This window comes from Ambystoma mexicanum, chromosome 4q (genome assembly GCF_040938575.1).
Source record: "Ambystoma mexicanum isolate Mex_15411 chromosome 4q, UKY_AmexF1_1, whole genome shotgun sequence".
Classification (NCBI taxonomy): domain Eukaryota; kingdom Metazoa; phylum Chordata; class Amphibia; order Caudata; family Ambystomatidae; genus Ambystoma; species Ambystoma mexicanum.
This window is the reverse complement of record NC_090928.1, coordinates 25244627-25269230: the sequence shown is the minus strand read 5'-3', so window position 1 is coordinate 25269230 and position 24604 is coordinate 25244627. Positions and strand designations below refer to the sequence as shown.

At 44.1% G+C, this 24604-nt stretch overlaps 1 protein-coding gene across 9 annotated transcripts in view; it reads right to left on the bottom strand.

Annotated features, from left to right (window-relative positions):
* EDARADD (EDAR associated via death domain) overlaps positions 1-24604 on the bottom strand; it is a 1165333-nt gene that overhangs the window by 590091 nt on the left and 550638 nt on the right. Inside the window, exon 1 of one of the 9 annotated variants that reach the window (XM_069607380.1) lies at positions 465-561. The exons of the other annotated variants lie outside the window; for them this stretch is intronic. The gene's annotated coding sequence lies outside the window, so the exon portion shown is untranslated. Of the gene's footprint in view, positions 1-464; positions 562-24604 lie in introns of those variants that run through there. 9 annotated transcript variants of the gene reach the window in all.

Below are 24604 nucleotides of genomic sequence, written 5' to 3'. Positions count from 1 at the left end.
AGATCTAAAAAACATACATAAAAACCATCAGTATCCAGTGTCATCCATATTACTTCTTGTTAGAGACTCATATTGTCACATGTGTATTACATCAATAAACACATCAACCTACTCACCCCCATGTATCAATTCAAGGGATGGCGAGTAGATAGTTGGAGTTAATCCTCCACCAGTATCTCTGACTTTGTTAAGACCCTGTGCATCAACAGAGATAATACTCAATTCTCTGTATTTGCTTATTTCAATTTTCTATTCATATTCCCATACATGGCAATACCAACTTACAATTTCCACTTCTTTTTGGCCACACAATATTTTTGTTCAGTGTTCCTAGAAGTTGCCGAATTGCTTCCGGCTCCAGACATCTAAAAAGAACCAAACATTCTGATGTGTCTTTTTGTCTATATTATTTACACTTTCTGGCAAACGTAACTGGTTCAAATGTAAACTGTATATTCACTCACCCAAGTTCCTATTCAGACTATATGAATCGGCTTATTGTTGGTGAATATCTTCTCAGCCTAATCGAATGTATCCGCCTAATCGAATGTATCCGTCATCAATGGTTTGTAAAAAGGTGCAATTCCTGCAGGGATGCAAAACAGTACATCACTCTAACGTGATATACGCAGTGATTTTTTCATTTGTTAGTAGTACACCCTAATGCAGTTCTATCATTTTTGTTATATTTTAATGCCGTTTCACATTACCAATCTGGCATATTATTTTTCAATTGACCCAAAATGTAGATGTTTTCGGCGGCATATTGTTACTGCAGCGTAAACATGTCCCCACATGCTCTATATGTTGCCTCCAAAGGTATCCCATGGTAGAGGTAATCAGTAACCTGCTACATTTAGAGAGCCCAGTGTTCTAAAAGTTTCTGCTTAATACTGTAAGCTATGATCAATTTCAGTAACCTGCTATATGCCTTCTTGTGACTAAGCAATGACTTTCTGTGTATGTAAAGAAGTCATGATCGATCTCTGTAACTAGCGCCACGATGCCCCCGGGCTGCCTGTGCGCTCAACAAATGTGAATAAATAAATAAATAAATAAAGAGATGAGGTCCAAATTATGCAGTGCTGCGCAAGAACATGTAGACATGGTAGCCTTAGCTATGCATTTTAAAGGAGAGTTCCGGGACTTTTTTTTTATTGTCCCTACGGTTCGGCCATGTGTTTTTAAGCATAACTCGGTAGATCGTAGAAAACTTTCCTATGGACCTTACCCGACTTTTCGTCCATTAACGCACTCGAAATCAGCCGCCATTTTCTGATAATCCTATCATTTCCCCCCATCGCCCTGGCTCACCTGCTTTTGCGGCACTAAATCAAATCCCCCGCCCCTGAGCCTGACATCAGCAGACGCGTACCGCCCATTTCCCAACGCCAAAGCACGTTTCGTGTCAACAATCGCTGCGCCTCAGCTAATGAACTGTCGCCATGGAAATGGCAGGACGCCTCTTTCCTCAATAAGTATAAACACACCGTTTCACAACACACAGCAGCAGATTTTCGATTCCATTACTCTCTGTGTGTTACTTTGAGTATTCTGTGACTCGTTTCTGTGCTCTGGTCAGCTACCTTCGTTGATTGTAGCCCGTGTGAACAGATACCAGTACCACCGCTATAAATTATTTTACTTTCTTTACCACACAATGGCTACAATAATGCCGTATATGTACGAGCCCGAGTACACCGAGGAAGAACTACTGGAAAGGCAAGCACGCGAAAACGATGGGGATTCGGACGGCAGTTGGGAGGACCAGTCAACGGATGAAAAGCCTGGACCATGTCGCATGGACGGCGTCTCCACCTGGTGCACGTGCAATCGGTGCGAGCTAATGCCAACTGAGGAGGAGAACTGCTGCTGCCGTGAAAATTCCGGGTGCTTGGCCTACATTTCGGAAGGCGAGCCAAGTCCGCAATGCATCACCGAGCTGCCAGAGTTCAGGGAAGCCTGCCTCTCATGGACCGTGTTGAGGATGATGATGGTGCTCATGCACTAACTTCGCGGCACTGTTCGTCCGCGTAATCCGAGTAACGAGTAAGTATACTCTGGTTGTGATGTCAGTGATGCCACTACTATTTCATGGTCGTCTCCCACATATAAAATTACATCTACATATCATTCGAATGCATGTAAATTGGTTCCATGTTGTGCATTTTCTAGATAGAATTTTTTTCAAAGCAGAATGACATTTTTTACCTGAATCGACAGTGATAAGAAAGTTTTGTCATTTTAATACAGTTTGCATCTTTCATTTTCACAGGTGGTACAGGCTGGTGGCCTATCGTTGCTTCACTTGGTGGCTTCACGGGAGGCTCGGACATCGCGTTCGGAGAGTAATACCTGCCTGTGCGGTACTTGCCATTAGACAACATTTCCCCAGCGACAGTGGACAATACCGCGGATTTTCCCTGGATGTGCTGCAACCGGAACTTTACAATGTGTAATGTTTATTATTTATGTTCAATTGAAATTAAGATCTAAAATAAAACCCAACATATATTTTAACAATGGTTGTTTTGATTTTTTAAATGAATCTAGTGTGTCTCCATTGAATAGTCTTCCTGTGCCTTGTCTTGTCACACCACATGTCTCCGGCGAGCATCCTCCCTCACGCTGGCCGCCCACCTTCAATCCACATAACCGTTGAACCCATATGCAGCAGACATACATATGTTATTTTGCGGGTTGGCATCAAGCCTCCCGGCCTTGCCTCCTCCCCCAAAAATACTTACCACACCACTTTGTTCAAGCGTTGGCAATAAAAGGCCGTTGGATTTTATTGATACAAAACATGGTTATAGGTAAATAATCAATATGGTTGATCATAATAAATCATCCTTTTGGGCACCGGGTACAGAGATGACAAAGAACCATGTACACTTCAAAGTGGTCTATAGAGCATGGGTTGTTGTTCCCATGTCTACCGCCAGACCCCGTGTCTCCTGCCAAGCATCCCCCCTCACGCTGGACGGCCCCCTGCAATCCACATAAGTGTGTCTCCATTCACGAGTCTTCCTGTGTCTTGTCTGCACGACCACCGCCCCAATCCACCCCCCGCCCTATCAAAGGCAGTTCGCACCGGGGTACTTGTGCTGGCAAGTGGAGCTGTCAGGGAGCGATAAAGGCCAAGAGGTGCCAAAGACCATGTACACTTCAAAGTGGTCTATAGAGCATGGGTTGTTGTTCCCATGTCTACCGCCAGACCCCGTGTCTCCTGCCAAGCATCCCCCCTCACGCTGGACGGCCCCCTGCAATCCACATAAGTGTGTCTCCATTCACGAGTCTTCCTGTGTCTTGTCTGCACGACCACCGCCCCAATCCACCCCCCGCCCTATCAAAGGCAGTTCGCACCGGGGTACTTGTGCTGGCAAGTGGAGCTGTCAGGGAGCGATAAAGGCCAAGAGGTGCCAAAGACCATGTACACTTCAAAGTGGTCTATAGAGCATGGGTTGTTGTTCCCATGTCTACCGCCAGACCCCGTGTCTCCTGCCAAGCATCCCCCCTCACGCTGGACGGCCCCCTGCAATCCACATAAGTGTGTCTCCATTCACGAGTCTTCCTGTGTCTTGTCTGCACGACCACCGCCCCAATCCACCCCCCGCCCTATCAAAGGCAGTTCGCACCGGGGTACTTGTGCTGGCAAGTGGAGCTGTCAGGGAGCGATAAAGGCCAAGAGGTGCCAAAGACCATGTACACTTCAAAGTGGTCTATAGAGCATGGGTTGTTGTTCCCATGTCTACCGCCAGACCCCGTGTCTCCTGCCAAGCATCCCCCCTCACGCTGGACGGCCCCCTGCAAACCGCATAATGCCACGACATATACACGTCATTCATTCACAAACACACCCCTGTTTCGAATTCTTTATAACCCACTTCATATTTCTAATGAGAACTTCTTTGCACTTTGCTAGTCAACCCGTGAAGGTGCTGGTTATCTGCTCTTCGTCTCTGTGAACTTCCGTGACCACTTTGAGGAAACTCGTCAGTTTGCAACCTGTGAACTGCTCCCTGTTCTACGACAAGAAACTACTCTGATCCCTGCATCTAACTGTTTGCTCGTCAAGGTAAGGCCATGTACCATACTCATTTTGCGTCCAATTTCTTTTCGTTCAAGACAGTACATGCAAGGAACTAGTCACATGTTCTGAGTTTAGTCAAATTATTTTTCTATTTTTTTAAAGTTATTCAAATACTTATCCGCATGTGAATAACGTGTATAGTTCCAAGAAGCAAAACATACCTTGCATTGAACCTTTTATGTGTCATTTAATTTTTTAACACATTGGTATTCATAGAGAATTGTTGATCTTTACTTTTCAGAACTTTCCACAATGCCTGCCTGTTCCATTGGCGGTTGCCCTTCGAAGACCCATAATAAAACTGAAGGTACTATAATGCATGTTTTCCCTAAGACAATAGATCAGATAAGAGAATGGGTCCGATATTGCGGATATCCACCCTCTGAGCTTGAAAGTAGAGTCCTAGAAGTCTTTGCGGACAAGAGGGGTGATCGATACCGCATCTGCAGCAGGCACTTTACCTCTGACATGTACTCCACATCATTGCTAATAAAGAAGAACACACCGCGAGCGAGGCGAAAATTGCTCTCAACCGCTATTCCCACTCTATTCGTCCACATCCCTCCACTGGTGAGTCAAGTTTACGTATTTATCTCTCGGCCTTGCGGTAGTGTGTAGCATTAGCTAACAATAATTTCCCCATTTATGTATCCACTCAATATGAAGGCGGAAGATTCTCCATCCGTGTCGTTATTGCAGTCATCAGCCACTTCAAGCGCCTATCGGGTAATCTTACTTGGCTATTCTGCCACTGACTTGTTTTAGGCATGTAAATCAATAGTTTTAATTTATCGTGTAATTATTTTACCTAATGGTACACCCTTGTACTCGTCCTCTAGTCTTTGTTTTCAGTTATAATTATTGTTATCCAAAATAATTCAAGTACTGTCTTTCAGGGAGATGCTGAGGAGTCCAACGTATTGACGACTACCGTTGATGTCACTCAGATGCTCGAGGTACGTTTCAGGACAGTTCCATCGATGGAGATCATCAGATCTTGCATTCTTGTAGCGTGATTGTTACGCACAATGTTTCTTTCGTTTTTAGCCATTGATATGTCCTTCTGTCGTCGCCCTCCTATGTGTCTTCTTTTTTCAATATTGTGTTCATTACTAATGAAAGTCCTATGTTTCAGGGAGTCGATGGAGCATTAGTCCAAGAAGAAGGGGGAGCGTGCAGTTACGGGTCGGCGCAACAGCTTGCAGAAGTGTGCACCGCAGTTACATCGTCCCTTGATGTTCTTATGCATTTCGAGGTATGGATACTGACAGTTCAATCAAGCGAAATCATATGACGTGATTACATCCGCTATACTTCCTTCTTTATTAACGCAAGTACTATGTTTCAGGGAGATGACGGAGCTTCTTCTACAAGAACATCACCCCTAGTAGTTGATGCAGATCTCTGGGTGGTGACACTTCCAACGATCGAGCAAATCGAATCATATTTACATATCCATTATTTATTTTAGACAACTGATCATTTGTGCAGGTCTATTTAGATGAGCCGTTCACGCCTGCACAAAGTTTCTGTTCTTTTTATCAAAATAGAAAACCATACTAATGCAATTACTGTGTTTCAGGGAGTCACTGAAGCATCATCTTCAATAATATCATCAATGGAAGTCTATGAGGAGCCCGAGGTATGGATCTTGACAGTTCCATCTAACTAGATCAACAATGCATGAATAATTGTCGTTTGAATGTTCTACACAAAGCGTTCATTCGTGTTTTGCTATTGAGATGTACGTGGGTATTGGTCCCCAAGTACATTTTGTGTTTTCGATATTATTATACATACTAATGAAAGTTCTATGTTTCAGGGAGTCGATGGAGCGTCAGTGCGTGATGGATGTGCTTATCATGAAAATATAGTCGTTGCAGCGCAAGAGGAAGTGGAGACATGCACACACGAGTCGGAGCAACAGCGTCCTGATGTTGAAGTTCGAGGCAAGAAAGTTTCAAAGAAAAGAAAGCAAAAGAAGGTTAGTGTCCTGGTCACTATATTATGTTGTTTTTCACTGTTAATAGTTCAATACTGTAAGTTGTGTTTAAACTGAACATCCCTTTTCCAATCTGTCCTCTAGTTGCGAGTGGGTGTACGAACTAGATCTACACAGACAGTGAAGCGAACGAGAGATGTTGCTTGTCAAACCTTTTGGCAGGGACTTGAGACTGGAGATGCATCGTGCCAATGGGAAGAATATGAAGTGATTGACAACTGAGCTATACCACCACCAGCCATTGATAGTGAATGTCCTCCTGGTAGTTCGGATGCAGTCGGAGATCAATTCACAGAATCCACACCCGCAAAAACTAAGACCGCGAGAAAGTTAAAGAAATTGTTTTATTCACCCATCGCCGGAGAAGGAACAGATGTTGCAATGGAAGAGAATGAAGTGGACGACAATGAAACACCATCAATATCACTGAACATAGCGGAAGACGATATCAGAGATTCTACCTTTCATGTGAGTGACATGTCCTCAACGTTACAGGCCGAACCAGCTGGGATGCAGAGTGACAGTATAAGGAAAGAGGCCAAATTCATTGTATTCGATAGTTGTTTGATTGATATTATTATTCGGATGAAATGTGGGCATTCGGTTGGTGGGGAAGTATGTGGGGAGCCATTGATTAATGTGACTCGTGCAATTCGAGGCACTAACCTTAAAATACATGCCACCTGTACAAAATATCATCCTTTCACATGGTCTGCACAACCTATGCTGGGACAACTGCCAGCAGGCAATCTACTTTGTGCAGCGGCTGCACTTTTTAGTGGTTCAAGTTTTAAAAAATTAGAGTCTTTCTTTCATTTTGTGGGAATCCATTTCATTGCGAAAACTCAGTTCTACAAATACCAAACCGATTATCTATTTCCAGCCATTAGCGAAGCTTGGAGAATGGAAAAAATGTCTATTGATAGTACATTCGCGGGCAAACGGTTCAGGCTAGCCGGTGATGGACAGTGCGACAGCCCAGGATTTTCAGCCAAGTACTGCACCTACCACTTTCAGGACATGGAAAGTAAGAAAATTGTGAGTTCGGTGGTCGTGCAGGTGTCACAAAGTACATCCTCAGTGGCCATGGAGAAAGTTGGCTTTGTAGCATCATTGCAAGAACTACAATCGCGGGGAATGGTGATCGACCTGATAGCCACGGACAGACACGTTTCAATTGCCAAGACAATGAGAGAACAGTACAAAAATATAAATCACCAATTTGACGTTTGGCATCTTGCAAAAACAATCAATAAAAAATTGTCGGCTGCAGGTAAAAAAAAAGAATTGCAAGGTATTTCACAGTGGTCCAAGTCAATCAGCAACCATCTTTGGTGGAGCTCAAAAACATGTGGAGGGTCGTTGGAAATTCTACTGGAAAAATGGCGGTCAGTTATGCCACATTGTACAAACGTTCACCGATGGAACACGAACCAACATTTCCACAATTGTGAACATGGCCATTTGTCCACAGAGGAGGCACGGAAGAAGAAGTGGTTGATTCCTTCATCACCCACTCACAAAGCCATTGAAAAGATTGTATTTGATAAAACTATAACAAAAGCTTTGAGGGGACTCACGGAATTCTGCCACACAGGAGATTTGGAGGTGTTCCACAATATGTGCCTAAAGTACAGGCCAAAACGATTGCATTTTGGCATGGAGGGCATGATAAATCGGACTCTTTTAGCGGTCTTGGCACATAACCATAATGTTGGCCGTCAACAAAGTAGGACGACCGGAACTTTAGGGACGCTTCGCTACAATAAGGCCTTCACTAAAAGAAGTAAACAATGGGTGATCAAACCAGTGTTTGAGGATATGCAATAAGAGTTTATTGAGAGACTTATTGTTGACGTCCTAGATAGGCACATAAATGGAGTTGTGAACGAACCTGTGCAGGGGACAACTGCATTGCCACCCAACATTGCCTCTGTTCCATGTCCACCTAAAGAAGAGCTCATTGAGAAATACACATCACGGTTTAAATGATTGTAATTTGATTGTCTGTTCTCTCGAGTCTCCTCATGTCGCAGGCCCATTGAATATGTGTATCTATCCAACCTTGTTCATTTGCGCATTAAATTAAACCAAACAGTAATATAAATCATTTTTCAAAAAATATAGAATGTCTCCGTATTTATGGTTCTGTGGGGCTGCAAAGCACGCAGACAAAATGCAAAGATGGAGTGTAAATTTCAAGTCCTGTGAGATGGCCTTACACTGAATGTAGCTAACTAGGAATGTGTGCTCGTTCAAAGTGAAGGTCAGCTGCTTTGATTTTTTCTCGGGTGCCAGAATGGCCCACGACTCAGTATAAGGTTCTATTGTTATTTGACCTTGACAGGCCGGGACCACGTAAGAAACGATAATGAATATAATTTCAGAAACGAAAGCCATTTCATGTTCGTTCATTAGAAGAAATAACGTCGGCATAGAAGGAGTGGTATTTCAGGGCTGCCCTACGCACACACACAATGGAAAATGCAAATATAATGTAAGTAACTCTTTAGATGAGTTTATACCGCAATTTAATTACTATACAGTAGCTTTAAAGACGGGTTAAGTTGTACTTGTTCGTTCTATGTGGCATATTGTTTTGTACCGCGCACTTGGGGAGAAATTGGGGAGAACCGTCTCCTTTTACGGAAGCACCTCAAAACCTTCCTCTTTGCTTCTGCTTTCTCCCCCTCTCCCCTGCTACAACTGGTCCACTGTCTGCGATCTCGGTCCTGGGCCCTTCCACTCTCCACCTGCACTCCCTGTCAACCCCTGCACTGGGGGACTGTCTCAGTATCCTACAGCCCCCCCTTGACGTATAAAACCCAGTTGCACTGTCCTAGCTATGAAATAATTTCCCGACCTAATATATAAAATGAATAATTGTAATAAAGATCTGATGGTGAGACTAATTTCATTTTTTATGTTTTTCAAACAGGTACTTCATCCATTATTGTCTGTGTCACGAGTACCAGACACCGGCGTATGGCTTCTATAATCGCCAATTGCTTCTCCGCGTGAACAACGTTAGCACCCTGACCATTTTGTGGGACGATCGCCAAGTACAAGTATGCCCTTACGCGGTACTAACGGCTAGATGCAACATACAGACCGTTGTGGTGGCCTAGTGCCTCGTTGTTGGAACAGCCATGCGATTATCAGTGCGACCGAAGAGCTTATTTTATCGTAAACCAACACCCTGTGTACTGCACACGAACATCGCTTGCCTCAAGACGAACTATTTTGGATCGAGAGCAAAGAAAAATGCAAATCGCAGAATATTCTCTAAAAATTTGATGTCCAATAAATGTACTTTGCCAAATGTACAATCTTGCAGTTTGCTTTTAAACCACAGTTTCATATTCCGAATTGTGGCGCTGTATTGTGAGATGATCTAAGACCCTGTGTACAGCAAAGGAACATCGCGTGCCTCAAAACGAACTTTTTGGAACGTGAGCAAATAAAAATGAAAATCGCTGAATATTCTCTAAACATTTGATGTCAAATAAATGTACTTTACCAAATTTACAATCTTGCGGTTTGATTTAAAAGTACAGTTTCATATTCCGAATTGTGGCGCGCTGTGTTGTGAGCTGATCTGTGTTGATTTCCGGGTTCTGTGTGGAGTCGCGTAGAAGACGCCTGGGCGCGTTTGCCTACGCAGCACAGTCACGTCACGGATAGAGGCGGGGAATATGAATGTTTTGATAAAGTCTGTTTCAGGGGCGGGGGATTTGATTTAGTGCCGCAAAAGCAGGTGAGCCAGGGCGATGGGGGGAAATGATAGGATTATCAGAAAATGGCGGCTGATTTCGAGTGCGTTAATGGACGAAAAGTCGGGTAAGGTCCATAGGAAAGTTTTCTACGATCTACCGAGTTATGCTTAAAAACACATGGCCGAACCGTAGGGACAATAAAAAAAAAGTCCCGGAACTCTCCTTTAAGCATTTCCCAAACAGATATCGCCAATAGTTGCTAGGATACACAAATAGTGTGATATTAGAACGTTGGACACAACCTATATAAATATGTAAGAATAATGATGAACACCATTTTTGGCAACTGATTAATGGTAAGAACTACAATCATAAACGGGTGGAGAGATCTTCTAAGGAAGCTTGGGAATGCTATATTAAAAATACCATTGGGAGTAAACCCTCGACTCCCAATGATGATGATTGGGGATCGGACAATTGGGCGTTAAATCACAATATAGATGACATTCAAACATTCACTAAGAGAATTGATCTTAATGGGATTTCCCTTGCACCTAGGACGAGCAATCTCATCCTTAGTACTTAAAGGTTAAAAACAGCAAGGATTCTAGAGCGCTGAGTCCAGACAATACTTGCAACATGCTAATGAAACTGAGCCCAATAATGTGAGCTAAGATTCTTCATCAACTTTTTCTTGCCATTAGCTTCACTGGATACATTCCTGAGACTTGGACAAAAAGTATAGTTGTTCCAGTCTATAAAAGGGGCCCTATGGATGACCCCAAGAGCTATTGCATCCTTGGAATGCTTGATGACCCAGGAAAAATATTTGCCTGGGTGTTGCTTGCAAACCTTAATGAATAGGCAACACAGAAACAGATTTTAACATTCAATCAAATTGGCTTTCAGAAATCATTCTCCACCCGTGATAACATTATGACACTGATTAATTAATTAATTAATTAATCTTTTATTACGCGCTTAACACCGGAGACCCGTCTCTAAGTGTGGGACCAGGATTCAAACCTGTATTTCTCAGCGGTGTCTTGCTTCCAAAACAAATGTGTTGCGCCTGAGCTATCCTCCCTGGATTACTATTGTAGAGAGTGTGGTACACCATAAACAGAAACAAACTGTGGCATAAACTGAGTGAGTGGGGTCTGCCTAGTGGCCTTTTAAAGGTGAAAATCTCATTGCATCAAAAGACCACAAACAGGTCAGACTTGACCTTAAGGGCTCACTGACGACTGACATGTTGCCCATTTATAGTGGGCTAAAACAAGGATGTATCCTTGCCGCGTTACTTTTAAACCTTTACATGGCTGATCTATCCCTTCATTTAGCTTCTCCGTTATCACACCCACCCAAATTGGGCATCCAGAAAATCTGTTGGCTTGGTTATGCTGATGATCTCATCTTGTTAAACCTGAAACCCAGAGGCTAGCAAGCCCACCTACATCAGTTGAAAGATTATGCAAAAGCATTTGATTTAACTATTAATATCTCAAAGACCAAGGTTATGATGCTACTACCTGGAAAAAAGAAGCATAGGCCTAGTTAATCTTTGAACCTGATTAGTGTGATTGTTGAATCTGCAACAGAGTGTAACTATTTAGGTGTGATCATCGATCAACATCTCGTGTGATCTTCCCAACCGACTAAAGTTGGGGTTGAAGCACGACAGAAAGTTGTTGCCATTAAATCATTTGCAGTTCAGTATGCTGAGTTTTCCTTGATAGGCCTTCTGACGATTTATACGATGAAAATCATCCCTAAATGAATACTGCATTGAAGCTTGAGGTGTAAAGAACGAGAAGGAACTGAATAAATTGGAGTGTCATTGTGTTAAGACTATCATAAACTTTCCCTCTCAATTTCCAGTCGAATTCATCTTAGGGGAATTGGCCATTAGTAGTGTCTCAACAATCGCCTTAATTTAACAACTGTCTTACTATTAGAAACTATTGGAAACTGGTAAAATCAATTAATAACATCCTTCTTGCTGCCTTGCTAGTAGAAATGTCCGAGATGATTATTTAAAAAACTCTACCTGCATTGAGATCCAGAATGATGGCAGCCTTTGGTGCTCTCGATTGAATCTCAACCCATTAGTGACCATGAGACATACATTCAAAAGACTCACTAGGAAACTAAAGACCAAGACAGATAGAGAACAAAACAGGATTAATCTTGCCACTAAGTGCACCAGCCGAGATTACACTGGTAGCCTGGGTTCCCCAGAACCACTTGACATGTATATAAAAGAATGTACTAGCTTGTACATAAGAGCTGAATATATGCAAATTAAATTTAATATAGTAGACACCCTGGACGTCATTTGTGCTAGAACCTCCATAGACATAAATTAATGCTCTTGCAGATTGTGCAAGGCAGAGGTTCTTGACAAAGCCAAGCACTTGCTCGTGTAGGGTCTTAACAACGCTAAAAGCTGAAGCTCTTTTGGCTACAGGAGATAGGGATTCTACATATATGGAAGAAGACAGTTTACGGAGATATTACTTGGTGCAAAATGATAAACCCTTAATATAAACTTTACTAGATTATGGTTTGAGATCAAACATATATTGTATTGTCATATGGAGCAGTCTGTTAATTTAAGAAAATGTAAGTTATGTATATATCGATGGAAATAGTTTTGCTTCTAATTTTAATACATTTGTTTTACTCTTATATTTTGATGTTATTGCATAAAAGGTAATGTATTTGGCTGTATTATATGTAATAATACAAATATATAAATATAACATCCAGCAATCTCAATTTATCAGTCACTTGCTTACACACCTTCTCATACTATTCATCTGCTTTTACTTCTTATATTACACGTTTTCTGCTCAAAGCATCCTAAGGAACTCAGGCACTGCTGTTCCTGGGTCAGACTTAATGCACCTTAACTTGGAGAAGTTTTACATGCTTTGGCACTTCTATGGTGGTGGGCTGGCACAGTATTAAAAAAAAACTATTAATGATAAAAATGCATAAACATAGTTGATATCTGGCCTGCCCTCTGTTCTTTGAAAAGCATTTCCCAAGACCAGAGGTCAGACATCTGACAGAACAAGACCTATCATCAATCAATACATTCTATTAGCTCAACAGAACAGAAACAAATAGGGTATTCAGAGCATATGGTGGTCCCTACAAATACAAGGCAATAGGGCCTTTTGCCTTCTGTCAGCCTCACATTTGTGGTGTCTCTCAGGTTTATGAAAGAGCTAGATCGGAGGTCAGAATCTGTTTCTTACGAAGTCAATCCATCACACTTCAGGTTTCCATCTAGGTTTTGACCTTTTTTAACATGTAGCGTGGCAATAAAATACCCCTCTATGTATCTCTGATTAAAGGCATGGATCCCACTGGGCCTAAGCCAGCCTTTTCAGTTAATATTTAGCTTAGATGGGACCTCTACTGTACAGAGTAAAAAAACTAAATTGTAATATTCTATTTAACATGGTACAGAAATGAAATCACCTTTTCGGCCATAACCTCTCAAAGCGTTCTTCGATTTAAAAAATGGAAAAAAAGGTATTCAGTTAAGCATTATCCAAAATATAAATCCAAACATGATATAGCAATAAATATCAATTATTAAGAAATGTACATATTTCCATAACTTTCTCATATTGTGAGTAAATGAAGCATGTACGATATCTGCAGATTCAAATTTCTCGTGTGATTTCAAATATGTCAGAGTCAATAATGGGGAGGTTCATAACAGATATTATTAGATAAAAATGTATTTTAGTTTAAATCTGAACAACACCTCCCATAGTCACATGGCAAAATACATTGCGCCAATAAGGGGAGGATGATGGTGAGTGTTAGTATCAGAAGAGAACCAATAAGACCCATCCAATGAAAAAATATTGCATCGAATGAAACTAAATTGATGGAGTTTATTAGTTATTTAAGCCCAAACTCATACGAAATAGAGAGAATTTTTGTGAAATCTGCAGACAAAAAGGGAGCTGTTTGAAGGAGAAGTGCTGGGTGGGATTCTAGATGGGATGTAGCTGACAGGAATCCCTTTATAAAGCCCTTTATCCATAGAGAGCTTGATGCAGAAACCTTGCCCAAGACAGATGGCTTGAGAATGATTTTGAATGCAGGGGGCAGACTAAAATCAGAGCTTACATGGCAGAGAGCCGTAGAAGTCCTTACCTGTTCAGTGCCCTTAAAAGAGTAAAACAAACGTGAGTGTAACAATTCCTGTGTGATTAGTTCAGTATAACTTGTTTAAAGAGTGATGCTGGGCAAGGATCACATGGAAAGGAATTCTCAAACTGATATGGTGTGGAATTCTTTAAGAGTGGTGCAGCAGTTTATACAAGGTGGTTTGTTGTTAATGCCAGTTTGTTACCTAGTTCTTGCAATGGTTGAATAATTATCTGGCTTTCAAGATCTCCCGAGTTTAAGAATTCAATAACATTCCTTTTGTAAGCAAGGTATATGCAAGGTGCTGTTATAATTATGGAATATAAATAAAGTATCTTTGCCTATTGATCAATTGTACTTCTTTATGATGTCTAAATAGGTGAATTGGTATCATAGGACTGCCTCTAATTATTTTCTTCTTTTTTAAGGAGCTTCATTTAATCAATGTTGCTTTTAAACCATATATTTGTAGCTTTTTCCTGTTTCATTGGATTGGGATTTTTGTTTCAGCTCTATCACATTATCCACATCTTCAATAATTAATTCAAATAATTATTTCCCCCTAAGTCTTTATCTTAGGATTGGGACCTCTTCTGAGACACTTATTTCAGAAAACTAACCATTTTCATCAAACCAATGTGGGACGGTGGAAAGGGAAACAAAAACTTGTAAAAATTTAGCTGAAGGGTTGTCAGCCAGCAAGAACAAAATTGAAGTATGCTAATTGCCAGCCAGTAAAGGGTGGCACTTTTTGGGCTGTTCCCCTGCCCCTGGTCTTGCTGCTGTGATGTGGCCCCTCCAAGACAGAACTGGAGGAGCACAAAAAAGAAAAAGGAAGGCAAGTCACTCTTGCAGCAAAGCCCATCAGCAAAATGTGCCACTGTTTGGCTGTTCAGCAAAATGAAAACAGAAGGTGGGTCGCTCTTGCGGTGAAGCCCGCTGGAAATGTGTGCCACTATTTAGGGTGTACCTTGCCTAGTTTAGTTGCTGTGCCGTGGCCCCCTTCCCTGGAGCACTAGAGCAGTGCCAGCACGAAAAAGGAAGGCAGGTCGCACCCGTGGCAAAACCCACCAGTAAAGGACACCACTGTTTGTGCTGTGTCCCACCCGGTCTTGCTGCTGTGTGGTTGACCCTCCCCTGAAGCGGTAGAGGAGTACTTGAAAGGAAAAGGATGGTGGGATGCCCTTGCGGCAAAGTCTGCCGGGTAATGGTGCCACTGTTTGGGCTGTTTCTCATACGGTCTTGGTGCTGTGCAGTGGCCCCTCTCCTTGAGCGCTAGAGGAGTGTCGGAAAGAAAAAGGAAGGCGGGTTGTCCTTGCGGCAAATCCCACTGGCAAAGGGCACCAATGCTTGGACTGTTTCTGGCTGAGCAGGGTTGATGTCTTTGCCATTTTGCAACCATCATTACTGTGCCCTTTTGGTAGACATCGCCAGTGAGCTACATGGCACAGGAGCATGTAAGCCGTCACTGAGCTGTAGGGCAGATTGGGCTGGGTGATAATGTCCTTTCTGCAGTCTTGTACTTTGTACTTTTCCAGGAAGTGAGGAGAGTGTCCGTACAAGCTGTTACACTCGAGGAGCCTAGTTTCCTAGCTTTTGCAGGCCCATAGGTGACGTTACACCTGGAATTGGACAGGGATGTTTTTCTATCAAGGTGAAACCCGGACTACGAGGGTTTTGAGAAGCTACACTGTCCCTATCCTTTATCTCATACCATTATTTCCCTCTTCCGAGGGTGCCAACGGGACAACATTTGGGCACTAGTACTGTATACCACGGCCGAGGGGGGGGGGGCACTCTGGCACCTCCATATACTGTCGGGCGTTCCTCACCCATATTGTAACGCAGGTCATTGAACTGTGTCGCAGGTCATTGAACTGTGTATGTTATGTGTTGAATTATTGTTGCAGCTTTTTAGATTCTTTATTCTTTTTAATATTTTTCGTTTTTTTATATAAATCAAGCTGCAAGTTTTGGTTCCAGGCCCTGCCACCACTTGAGTCATTTGCCATTCCTCAGTGTTGAGAACCAAAGGTTTACTGCCAAATGGTATCTAAAAGGAAAGCGTGCCAAAGGGGTCCTTTTCCCAATGCAGAAAAGGAAAATCAATCCAGCTCTTTTACCGATTGAAGATACAAATGAATTATCACATGACATAGAGGTTTTATTAAGTTATTCTGACCCTCAAACTATAACCTATTATGCAGGTCAAAGTCCTAATACTGGAAATAAAGATGATCCAGGGAAAGGCAATGGCAAACTAAAGCAAAAACAAATCTGATTTTATTTACCCCACAAACAACTGTTTGATTATCATAAACCCTCTCCCCCCACTACCTTAATTGTTGATGTTGAGAATCTAACTAAAAACATAAAGCGGAACAAGAAGGTAGCCAAAACTATACATAACTAGTTGTAATCCATGTGCCTGTGGGGGACAAAAGGAATTCTCGCAGTTTATCACATTTCCGAGCCCCCAAAACCCCTACTCAACTGAGATTGAACCAATTTATGATATCCTAATCTAAAATATAGATTTAGGGTGACAAGTCATGCCAGGAGTTGCACCTGGCTTTGGGCTTCAGGCGGATTCTCATGATAGGGGCCAGGATATCAAGAGTATCAGATATAGCAGAGTGGAGTGTGGAGAGGGCTGTGTCAGGGTGAGAGTCAGCCAAAGGGGGAGTGGTGGTGAGAAGGTGACGGCGAAAGCCTCAACTAACACACTCTTCATTGGTCGGATGACCGAGAAGGTGGGTGGCAGTGATGGAAGTGGCTTGGCCTGAGGGGCAGGGAGGGTGAGGTGGGAGGAGAGGAGAAAGTGATCACTCCAGGAGAGAGGAGTGGAGAGGGGGACAGAAAGGGGAAGGTCTGAGGAGATCAGAACATCCAGAGTGTTCCCTGCAGAGTGAGTTGGGCCAGAGGGGAGAATTGTGAGTGAGAGAGAGTCGCAGAGGTCGTGAAAGAGTCCAGAGGGAGGACAGGAGGCATCCAGGTGGATGTGGAAGTCTCCAAGAAGGAGTAGGTGAGTGGTTGAGGCCAGGAATGAGGAGAAGAGGTCCGCCCACTCTGAGATGAAGGAAGAGATCTGACCAGGTGGCCGATAGATAGTAGCCATAGTAAGGGAATGGCTAGGGGAGATAGAGAGCCCGCAGCCGAGGCATTCAAAAGAGGAGTAGGCCTGCGTAGGAGTGACAGAATCAAGAAATCACTCGGGGAAGATGAGGGCTACACCCCCTCCATAGCGGTTGGACCTGGGCGCGTAGAGGATCTTGTAGCCGTCAGGTAGGAGCGTGTCAAAGCTGGTGACAGAGCTGGCCATGAACCATGTCTCGGTCAGACAGAGGACATCGAGATCAAGTTCTTCCAGAAGGCGGCAGATATCAGAGGAGTGTTTGACAGCAGAGGGAGAGTTTAGAGTGGCAATATGGAAAAGGTTGCCATCCTTGAAGGAATTCCAGGGAGGGGTACAGATCAGAGGTACGCCCTGCAGAGGTGTAGAAGGAGCCCGAGAGGGGGCAGAGTGGAAAGGAGAAGGCAAGGTAGCCAAGGAGGAGGCAGAACGGGGAGGCGAGGTAGCCGCGGAAGGGGGAGAGGGGACAGCAGGAGAAGAAAGGAAATTGATGAGGCGCGGGAAGCGTCTATCAAAGAGGTGAAGGTTGGCTTGAGGGCCTTGGACCAAGACGGTCCCATTTGAGTAAACATTAATGGTGACCTTAGAGGAATAGAAGGAGGCCAGGAGATCATCCCAACAGGTGTCACCATTAATTTAGTTTAGTTTAGTTTCTTTATTTGTACCGTGCACCAAACCCTCAGGTAACTGGGCGCTTAAAGCTTATACAAGAGTTACAGACAATTTAGATGATAACAGAAATAAGAATCCAGTACAATACCAAGTATCTAGGTTACAACAGGCTGAAGAGACAGTAGGGGAAAAGCATACAGGTGAACACAGGGAGGAGGTAGCTGATCACTCCAGTTTCTTACTGAAGAGCCAACTGTTTACTTTGGCTCTAAAAGTTCAGAATGAAGGTTCTAATCTGAGGCTAAGGGGTCGGGCATTCCACTGTTTGGCGGCTAGCACTGGGAAGCTCGCTCCCGACACTCTATTTAGAAGAAATCTGGGAACAACCAGACAGTGTGACTGCATGGCTCTAGTTGGTCTAGTTGGTTGACGTTTGTTGACTTTATCAGCCAGGTATTTAGGGGCGGTTTTTGAGAGGCACTTGTGGGTGATGACGAGTGTGCAAAGAGCAATTCTGTCCCGTACCAGAAGCCAATGGGCGTCCTTCCTGTAACTAGTGATGTGCGTGGATCTAGGTATACTTAATGCTGCTCTTAAGGCATTATTTTGAAGGACCTGGAGTTTGTTGAGGTTCCTTTTGGAGGTGCCTAAGTAGAGGGTGTTACAGTAGTCGATCTTGGATAACACTAGTGCCCTGGCTAAGGTAGTGCAACTAATAGGCGAGAGGAATGACTTGCAAGTGTTAATTAGCTTGTTAGTGTAGACCATGGAGGAGGCAGTGGCATATACTTGCTTCTTGAAGGAGAGTTTGGAATCTAGGTATACTCCCAGGGTTTTGATTTCTTTGGCCACTTTAATTAGGTTTCCATCAATGTTGATGGAAGCATAGCAGGGCTCTAATTTGTTCAGGCGGGTTTGAAAACCAACAATCAAGAGCTCGGTTTTTTCATTGTTGAGGCAGAGGCAGTGATCTGCCATACACGTATGGATTTCCAAGTAAATCTTGTTTATCCTTTTAGAATCATCTTCATACTACCCTGTGAGTGTGATGAGAACCTGGGTGTCATCAGCGTAGTTTGTGCATGTGACACCCAGGTTATCAAGACGGTCAAAAAGGAGCTTACTGAAGATGTTGTAAAGCGTTGGCAAGATGCACAAGCCTTGCGGTACGCCGCAGTGGAAGGGGATCGGGTCTGCGGAGACAGAGGGAGCAAAGACCCTTGTTGTGCGATTGGACAGGAATGATTGTATCCAGGTAGAGTCGTTGCTGGAAAAGGCAGCTGCTGTAGACAGGTGATCCGTGAGGATCTGATGGTCGACAAGATCGAATGCTGCCGATAAGTCTCGCAGCAGGAGCATGGCAAGCTTACCATTGTCCTTAGCCTCATCCATTTGGATTTTAAGGTCCAAGAGGGCTGTTTCCGTTCCCTGTCTTGGCCTAAAGTCCGATTGTCTAAGGCCCAGTAAGTTGTGGTCCTCCAGATGTTTCTGAATTTGGAGGCAGGGCACTCTATCTTGAATCTTTAGGATGTAGGGAATGCTGGTGATGGGCCTATAGTTAGTGGGAATATTTCCTTTTTAGCGTTGAGGATAGCAGATTTGTAGGATGCAGCGGCAGAGGTGAATAGCGCCTTGTTAGGAGGGTTAGGGGATTTTCTCCAAATGGATACTGCCCTTCCTTTGCCATTCCAGAGGATTTTTTGTTCGGGCGTGAACCATTTGTTAAGGTGGGCAATTGGTTTGGCTTTAGCTAATTTAATGGGGGCAATGCTGTTCACAGCGGTCTCCAGTGTGATATTATATAGGTCCACTATCTTATTTGAGTCCAAGTCCTTGAATTTGGCTGGGTCTAGGATGTTCTGGATCAGAGGTCAAAGGCTCTGGAGCGTTAAGTTTTGGTTGTTTCTGGCAAGGACTTGCAGGGCAATGTGGGGAGTTGGTGTGGTCAGTGCATTCCCATGGATGGTGAAGGAAATGAAGTGGTTGTCCGACCATGCGGTGTAAGTATTTTGAAGGATAGTGGTAGAGCAGTTGAGGTCTGCCATCCAATCCAGTGTTCTTCCTTTATTGTGCGTCGAGGTCGTGACTCAGTGGTTGAAGCCTAGCTGGGAAATTGCGTTTTCCAGGGAAGAGGCATTGAGGTAGTTCAGATCAGAGACACTTAAGTTAAAGTCACCAAGGAGGATTACTTGCGATCCTGGTTTAGTGTTATTGGTCAGTAGATCAGAGATATCTTCCTCGAAGGAAGAGATATGACCTGGGGGCGGAAGCTGAGGTGCATGAGGATAGTTTGGGTTGCTGATAGAGGGATCTTGACTGAGAGTAGCTCTGAAGTAAGGCTGTCAGCGGGGATGGCTCTAAGGCCTAGGGACGTTTTAGCAATTAATGCTACTCTGCCTCCTTTGCTGTCCTCTCTATCTTTTCTTATTATTGAGTAGCCATCTGGGATGCCTAGTGATAATGCTGGGTCTGCTGCCTGAGGCAGCCAAGTCTCGGTAATTGCCAGGAACTGGAGGTCATTGCTAGAGATTAAGTCTGCAATGTCTAAAGCAGAGATCGGGCATTAATGAGTGCACCTTTAACAATTGTAAGTTTAGCTAGGCTAGGTGTTTCAGGTGCTTTAAGCATGGTGGGTAGGCATTGAGTCGGACTGGCGAGTGCTGGCTTAGGTAGGCAGGGTTGGTGGACTCTTCCGTGAGGAGTCCTATGTTGAGGGATCCGAGAGCCTAGTCTTAGGTTCCTTGCCTTCACTGGACAGGGAGTCCAGGGTGTAGGTGGTGATGCAAAGCGCTGGCTCCATTTTGCAGGGCTGAGGGTGGAGCTGTTGCTGCGAGCTGAGGGCTCTCCATAGGTATGTGTTGATAGCAGCAAAGAGTATGGTTGCAATGGGGGAAGGACGTCAGGTGGTAAGAATGCGTTGAGAAGCGGAAGGACAGTTGCCATAATTAGGGTGACACTGTAGAGGCAGGCCATATATGCGGGAGTGATTCAGAGTGCTATTTTGACAGTAGAACAGAGGCTAGCACAGTTCTAGGTGAGGAGCATTTAATGCACTATAGACATAGGCTCTGAAAATCTCTTCCTGTAAGACCTTCAGTCTTACTGTTGTAAAAAGTAGCTGCCATGAACCGTCGCCTACGTCCTTTCTGGACTTCGTGGTCCCTGACCCATAGGGGATTGAATGCAGTAATCCTTCCAACATGGCCGCCTGATACGGAACACTGCTTGCCAGTCCTTGCGCTCCACGCTCTACGTTCTACTAAACAGACACGCCCCCGTGGCTCTGCGCGTCTCAACACTTCCGCTTGCTGTAGTTGGACGTGTTTTGCAGGAGTTCGCTCGGGGCTTTCTTCTGAATCCTGTTTCCCGGTTCCTTGAATCCCCCTTCCTTCCTTCCTTCTTTTCCTCTAAACTTACCTCCGAACTTCCTGGATTTTCGCCCGCGCTCGGGTCACGGCGTTCCGTGTCTCAGAGCTCGGACATTGTTCCTTCCTGGTCTCCGCCCTGGACATCTGAACGTATCCTGGAGTTGGATTGTCATCCTCACGCTGGAATCCGAAGACCAGCACATGGGTTTATACAAATCCCGGACCGTGCGAAAGGAGACACCAAAGAAGGTCTCAAGCAAACAACAAAAACAGGTGAGAAGGGGAGAGACTTGTGACAGATTGAGATGCCTAAAAAGCGATACAGACACAGAGATGGGAGCCGCGATTCAAGACCTCATGCGAGGCATGCAGGAACTAGCCACAGCAGTCCAGAAACTTAAGGCTGAGAATGCTGCATTAAAGCAGCTAGTCTTGTCACGTGACTCTGCAACTAAGAAAAGCGTGTTATTGGGAGGAGTAGTGGACACATTTGATGGTTCTTCAAAGACCCTCCGTGCCTTCCTTGATTCATGTTTGGTACACTTCACCTTCAAGCCCTCCTACTTTTCCACTCCTAGAGCAAAGGTGGGGTTCATGATCTCACACCTCACTGGTAACGCCTTGACCTGGGCAACCCCCCTAGTCAATTTGGGTGACGCCCCTCCTGGATAATTATGATGGGTTTGTGGAAGCCCTAAAGGCCATGTTTGATCGCCCAGAGCAGGTTTACAGCGCTCAAGAACGTTTACTTGAATTTCAACAAGGATCCCAGGATATACTTACCTATGTGACCCGCTTTAAAAACTTGTGAAGGAAGCTGATTGGTCTCAAGAAGCCAGCTTCACTCTCTTACGAAGAGGCGTGAATGAAGAAATAAAGGACGAGTTAGCCAGGGTAGCTCACCCAAACTCCTTCCAGGCTCTCATGGACCTTTCCTTGCAAATCGATTTACGAATCCAGGAAAGAAAGGCGGAGAAAAAGAAGTCTAAATCAACCTTCCAAAAGGCTGCCACAGACCACCCATCCAGACCAGAGCCCACAGCTTCTCCAACCTCGGATCCAGAACCCATGCAACTGGGGGGCTTCCGTGGACCCATTACCCCACAAGAAAGAATGCGCCGGATTCACACTGGTCTGTGCATGTATTGCACCTCCGATAAACATCTTGTGAGAGAGTGCCCTATTGCTCCTCCAAGGCGTTCGGGAAATGCCAGCTCCCGATCCTAGATGGGGCACAGTTTCGGGAGAGAGATGTCTGCTCCACATCTATTCCTTCCTCAAACTCTCCTGGACAAAATAATCTTGTGATTCTACAGGCATTCCTATCGCCTCCAAAGAAAGAATCTTACCCCATCCTGGCATTAGTGGATTGCGGAGCTATGGGCATATTCATAGATCATGATTGGGTCACTACTCACAACCTTCCACATGAAACTCTAGAGACAATGCAACCTGTAGAAGCTATTGATGGGAGACCAGCTGACTTCGGGACCCATAACCCTTCAAACTAAAGAGATCCTACTTTCTATAAACCACCATCAAGAGAGGATTAAATTTGACATTATAAGATCGGGCCACTATCCAATGGTTCTAGGCATGCCCTTGTTACAGAAGCATAACCCCTACATCATTTGGGCAGCAGGCTCCTTGTTTCTTGGTTCTGAACATTGTATGTCCCACTGCTTATCCCTAGATACCTTACCAAGGTCCTCTGAAGACTCGCAAGAAACAGTCACTGTTTCTAACATCATGCGGATTCCCAGGGCCTATCAGGCTTACACAGATGTATTCTCGACAGCCATTGTTCAAGCTCTTCCATCACACAGACCTGAGGATTGTGCCATCGATACTGAACCTTCAGCAGTAATCCCTTTCGGGAGAATGTTTATTTGGTCAGAACCCGAAAAAAGGGCCCTCTGGAAATACCTGGATACCAACTTGGAAAATGGAACTATATGACCATCCAAGTCCCCGGCGGGCGCTTCTCTATTTTTCATCCCCAAGAAGGATTCCAAGGAGCTTAGACCATGCCTAGATTACCGTGGCCTTAACCAGTGTACTCTCAAGGATCCTTACCCATTGCCTCTCATCTCGGACATCCTGGAAGCAGTCAGAGGTGCAGTCGTCTTCACAAAATTAGATCTCAGGGGTGCCTACCATCTTATTCGTTTAAAGGAAGGTGACAAATGGAAAACAGCCTTTAGAACACCCTTTCGCCACTTTGAATACTTGGTTATGCCCTTTGGACTTGCTAATGCCACAGCAATCTTCCAACGTTTTATGGATCGGGTGTTTTCTGATATGCTGTTCCTCTTTGTCATTGTATATCTGGACGACATACTGATATACTCCAAGGACCACCTGAAACATGAAGAGCACGTAAAGACAGTCTTACAATGTCTACGTGAACATAAGCTCCTGGCTAAACCCGAGAAGTGTCTTTTCCATGTATCAACTGTTCACTATCTCGGATTCGTTCTTAGCCCATTGGGAATTGGAATGGACCCCTCAAAGGTTGATTCTATTCTATCCTGGCCTATTCCAACCACTGTGAAACAAATTCAATCCTTTCTAGGGCTTGCTAACTTCTACCGGAAATTTATACCAGCATTTTCTGAGATTGTGCATCCTATTGTTACATTGTTAAAGAAAGGTACCCCCTTTCTGTGGACCTCAGTCCAACATTCGGCGTTCCCACGCTTGAAGTCAGAGTTCACACAAGCTCCCATCCTGGCACAACCCGACATTGATCAACCTTTTCTTGTCGAAACTGATGCCTCCAACTACGCCATTGGGGCAGTCCTGAAACAGGAACTTGGCGACAAGTTAGAACACCCCATTGCCTATCTCTCTCGCACCTTGACCCCCAGTGAAACTCATTATTCCGTCCTGGAAAAGGAATTGCTAGCCATCCGTCAAGCCTTCACTGATTGGCGTCATCTTCTTTTGGGAGTAAAACACCCGGTACAAGTCTGCACGGACCATCAGAATCTTCAAGTCCTGGAATCCCTAGAATGTAGAAACAGTCATCAAGCCCGTTGGGCCTTCTTTTTTGCCCAATAGCAATTTCAAATCCATCATGTCCCTGGAACACATAACATTATAGCCGATGCCTTATCCAGACGTCCTGATTATGAACCCCTTGAAGATCGGATCTTTCCTAAGATGTTTCCCCGCACAATATTTGTTGCCCAAGCAATTACCCTCCTGGAGGATATTGAAATTCAAACCCAATCCTCTGAACCTTGGAAGGAGTTCAAGAGAAACAATCGATGGAATCTCAAAACAAAGGACGGATACCTGTTCAAGGACAATCGCTTGGTCATTCGCACTCCTAGACTGAGACAAAAGATCACAAGCCTATGTCATGATACTTTCCATTCAGGACACTGTGGCATCACCAACACTCTCCATCTAATACAAAGACAGTTTTGGTGGCCAAAGATGAAGGATGATATCAAGACCCATATCCAGACATGTGCAGTCTGCAATCAGAACAAACAT